General features: G+C 37.6%; 1 long non-coding RNA gene across 1 annotated transcript; it reads left to right on the top strand.

Annotated features, from left to right (window-relative positions):
* Window positions 1–1,054: 1,054 nt before the first annotated feature.
* On the top strand, window positions 1,055–2,143 carry LOC104110611 (uncharacterized). Its single transcript, XR_689504.4, has 2 exons — window positions 1,055–1,194; window positions 1,403–2,143. It is a non-coding gene; the product is annotated as an uncharacterized lncRNA (long non-coding RNA).
* Window positions 2,144–5,256: the final 3,113 nt, after the last annotated feature.

Raw genomic sequence — 5,256 nt, 5'->3', positions numbered from 1 at the left:
TGAATATTAGTTTATTACTAATATTATCATCAAGATATTTCAATTTTATTTTTCTCCATAAGAATTAGGATTCCTCCCAAGATATTTTCTCAAGTACAGATTTGCAAGAGTTATTTAGGTATGTGATTATAATTGTCAGGTGACTGGATAAAGATATTAACCTACTAAGGGGTTACACATCTCAATTCAATTCTTAGAATTGGAAACATTGGTAGGCCTACACGAGGCAGATTCGAATTAGAAGCACACGTTATGAGTTCTTGGATACCAAATATCTAAAACTTTTAATAGCAAGTCATATTTGACCACTATGTAAAAACTATTTATATTTGATAGCCAATATATATATATATATATATATATATATATATATGACTTATGCTTTAATCACTTTAACATTCAGAAATGGATTTCCATTAGCATCTTTGAGCATTATAAGAACATCAAGGATGTCTTTTTCCATAGTTTTGTTGCCATTCTTCCAAATCTGAATCCTCTTATGAATTTAGGTATCAATGTGTTTTGTTGCTGTGGCAAAGGCTTTCTTGATACTTGCCTTGTGACCCTCCAAATCAAACACACTTAACAATGGCAAGTAATCCGAGATACCAAAAGAATGGAGGTATTCAAGAAGTTTGAAGACTGCATCAACTTGCTCCTCAGCTTCTTTTCCAAATAATCTCTTGCTGAAAATCATATTCCAAATAACATTCCCACAATAATATCTTGTCACTCTCCTTGAGTTAATTACCGGTTGGTTGCTGCATTCATTGTAAACATATCGAAGAAGGTGGTTAGCGTCTTCATCCCTTTTATGACTAAGCCATTGAAGAGATGTTGGTGAGAGCACATGAGAGGCAACGATTATTGTGGGAATGTTATTTGGAATATGATTTTCAGCAAGAGATTATTTGGAAAAGAAGCTGAGGAGCAAGTTGATGCAGTCTTCAAACTTCTTGAATACCTCCATTCTTTTGGTATCTCGGATTACTTGCCATTGTTAAGTGTGTTTGATTTGGATGGTCACAAGGCAATTATCAAGAAAGCCTTTGCCACAGCAACAAAACACATTGATACCTAAATTCATAAGAGGGTTCAGATTTGGAAGAAGCCATCCTTGGTGTTCTTATAATGCTCAAAGATGCTAATGGAAATCCATTTCTGAATGTTAAAGAGATTAAAGCACAAATCCTTGTAAGTATACTTTCTATCCCCTAAACCATGTGAATGACATTGTTGATTTGCGTGACCCCCTAATTTAATTAAAATGACATATATATTTAAAATTTAAACATTCCCATTCCCTTCAACCTACCATATAAGTAATTACCTTAAAATTAAAAAAACTATTGTGTGAAATGGTGTTGATATGCATGATTTCTTACAAACGGTTAATATACAGGAACTCATGTTGGCAACAATGGATAATCCCTCAAATGCAGCTGAATGGACACTTGCATAAATGTTGAACCAACCACAGTTGATGCAAAGGGTCATTGAAGAACTCAACACTGTCGTTGGGAGCAATAAATTGGTTCAAGAATCAGACTTGGCACGGCTAAATTATGTCAAAGCTTGCATAAAAGAGGCCTTTCGTCCCCACCCCATATTGCCTTTTAACGTTCCTCATGTCTCTGTTTCTGATATTATTACTAGTGAAAAGTACTTCATCCCCAAAGGGAGTGTAGTGCTATTAAGTCGTCTTGGACTTGGTCGGAATCCTAAAGTTTGGGAGGAGCCGATGAAGTTTAAGCCTGAGCGCCAATTCAAGGAAAAAAATGAAGTAGTTTACAATGATTCAGAGTTACACTTGTTATCTTGTTATCATTTAATATTGGACGACGAGGGTGACTTGGTGTGAAACTTGGTTCTACCATTACTACCATGTTACTTGCTAGGCTTTTTCACGGGTTTACTTGGAGTTTACCACCAAATTCACCACGCAATGACTTAATTGAGGCGTCGAAGAGTGATCTCTTTTGTACGTTGCCACTTCTTGCTCAAGCAAAACCAAGATTAGCTAAGATAATATATCCTTAAGACACAAATTTTAAATCTTATCCGGTTGTTGTATAGGGGGTAATCAAATTTCTTCGAATGTGTCAGCTCTATATGAATAAATTGCTCATTTCTTTTGTTTTAATAGCCTATTGGTTGAACGTTACTGCTCAATCTGTCCCAATTTATGTGACATATTTTCTAGTTCTGTCATGATCCAATTCTCACTATAGGCCGTGATGACGCCCAACGTCGCCGCTAGGTAAGCCAACAGTGAACTATTCATTTAATTGTTCATTTTAATATTTTTAAAGTTATTGATTTTATTTAATAACGAAACGAATACTAGGTGATTGTAGTAATGTAAAGCATAAACTAAACATGAGAGTAAAGTAGTGAATTTAACAATAAAAAATCATGAATATCTACTAAAATTTTTCAAAACCCGGTGTCACGAGTGAACGGGCATGTAGTAGAATTTACAAAACTCCCTACAACTGTTGTCTGAAACAAAATAGACAGAAATAATAAATACAACAAGAGGAGACTCCGGGTGTTGTAGAACGGGGAATGGGAAGTAGCTCACCGCTAGGCCTCCGGGTAATGCGGATGCACGCCTCGACGAACACCAGATGTACCTGCCTCAGAACCTGCACAATTTGTGCAGAAGTGTAGCGTGAGTACGTAAAAAATATGTACCTAGTAAATATCTAGCCTAACCTCGAACAAGTAGTGACGAGGGGTCGACATCGACACTTACTAATGGTCAATATACATTAAGTGCAAAAATTATAAATTGGCATGAAATACAACATGAATAATGGAATAAAAGGCAATAATTACATGATTCTTTAACAAAATAACAATTTAAAAGTCCCAAAATATCACATGTTAATCTCAACAAGTAAGGGCCAACATGTAATTACAATTTCTCAAGTCATGAAGGATATATTCAGTATAATCGGACTCCTAGCGACAACATGCACGAGTTATGCCGAGGTCGTACGGTCCGATCCATAGTAATCATGTACATACACTACCGAGGTCGTACGCCCCACCGATCCATAGATGCATCACATTATATATAATTATTGTCGAGGCGTTCTGTCCGATCCACATGAATAGGGAAACCATTCGGACTACTAATTTCGTGTTTACAACCCAAGGTAAGCCCATAAAGGAATATGAATTGTCCATCAATAATTAATCATTCCGCCAAATCTTTATGTAATGAAGCTCAGTTTAACATAATTTTTAATCAAATTTTACTTATTAATACAAGTAATTAAACTAACAAGTTGCGTTCATATAGTGTAAGTATTGTATGATAAAGTCATATGTCTATACGGACATAACATGAATTTTAGCTACGTACGGACTCTCGTCACTTCGGCGTAACGTAGCACCCATAATTAGTAGCAAATAATAATTTAAATACCTATGGAGTTAATTCTCTATCACAAGGTTATGCAAGAGACTTAACTCATTTCCAAATCCACTTTCCGGTCCACAAATCACACTAAAAGCCTCAAGTCGATGCTGACCAATCTGAAACTAGCCAAAGATTGTGCAAACTAATCAATATTTGCTCAAAAGTTCATAATTTAACTATTAGAGTAATTACCCAAACCCTATTTGAAAGATTCCTAAAATTTATCCTCAGGCCCACATACTCGGATTCCGGAAATTTTGTAAATAAATGTTACCCACTACCTCACGAACACAGATATATAATCTCTACTCAATTCCATAATCATTTTCGCGGTCTAATCCCATTTTTATCAAAACCTAGACTCCTAAACCTTCCATATTTTACATGTTAAAATCTACCCATAATCTATATATTTAACTTACATTAGGTATGAATCACTCAACTTATAGTGCTTGATGAAAACCCCTCTCCAAGAAATTCCAAATTCGGCCAACACAATAAGAAATGGGAAAAATAAGCCTAAGCCCCTACTTTTAATCAAGACACTGCCCATCGATCCTTCTTCGCCATCGCAGACGAAACCTCACGATTGTGAAGTTAAAGCTTGCCCAAGACAAGGACCCTTCATCGTGAATGCGAGGGCAATCTCGCAATCAGGAAGTCTTGCCCAGGCTGAGCATCACGAACGAGGTTAGATTTTCGTGAACGCGAAGGGTAATGGGTGCTGACCACTCCCAAGTCCCTTTTTTCTACGTAAACGCGAGAGGTCCTTCACAAACACGTAGGCCTAGGGACTCAGACTTCCGTGAACATGACCGCCTAATCGTAAACGTGAAGAACAAATCACCCCACTTCCCAAATCCTTCATCGCGAACGCATGAGGACCTCCGCGTTCTTGAAGAAGGAAACAAGAACCAGCAATGCATCAATTTTGGACTTAGCTCCGGGCGGTTCGAAACATACTCGAGCTACCCGGGACCCTTCTCAACTGCACCAACAAGTCCATAAACATAATATGGATCTGCTCAAACCCCCGGAAAGCGTAAAACAACATCAAAACCAAGAATGACACCCCAAAACCAAATTGAATCAACTTATGAACTTCAAACTTTTCGACAAGCTCCGAACATGTCAAATCATACTTAGACCACTCGGAATGACACCAAGTTTTTGTACAAGTCATAAATCACTATACAGACCTATTCCTAGGCTCAAAATCCCAAACGGACTATGATAACACCCAAGTCTACTCAGAACCAAATTTAAAGAACTAGAAAACCTTCAATGTGTCAACTTTAACATTAAGCGCCGAAATGCTCCAGGATCACCTTAAACCCGATCCGAACACATGCCCAAGTACAAAATCATCATAAGAACATACTGGAACCATCTAATCCTGGTTTTGAGGTTGTTTACTAAAAATATTGACTCAAGTCAAACTTGGCAATCTTTGGCCTCTATTAAGGAACTAAGTGTTCCGATTTCAACCCGAACCCTTCCAAACCTAGACCAACCATCTCCGCAAGTCATAAAAAAGTAAAAGCACATATGTGGAGTGTTAAATAGGGGTACAGGGATCAAGAAGGCAAAATGACCGGTCGGGTCATTACATTCTTCACCTCTTTAAACAAACTTTCATTCTCGAACGGGTCTAGAGTCATACATGGAGTGCTGAATACGTGTGGATATCTGCTCCTCATGTCGTCCTCGGTCTCCCAAGTCGCTTCCTCCACTAGTTGAGCCCTCCACTGGACATTTAGCGCAAAAATCTTCTTAGACCTCAATTGGCAAACCTACCTGGAAATAATGGAAACTAGCTCCTCCTC

Source organism: Nicotiana tomentosiformis, chromosome 4 (genome assembly GCF_000390325.3).
Source record: "Nicotiana tomentosiformis chromosome 4, ASM39032v3, whole genome shotgun sequence".
Lineage (NCBI taxonomy): Eukaryota > Viridiplantae > Streptophyta > Magnoliopsida > Solanales > Solanaceae > Nicotiana > Nicotiana tomentosiformis.
This window is presented reverse-complemented; position numbering and strand designations above follow the sequence as displayed.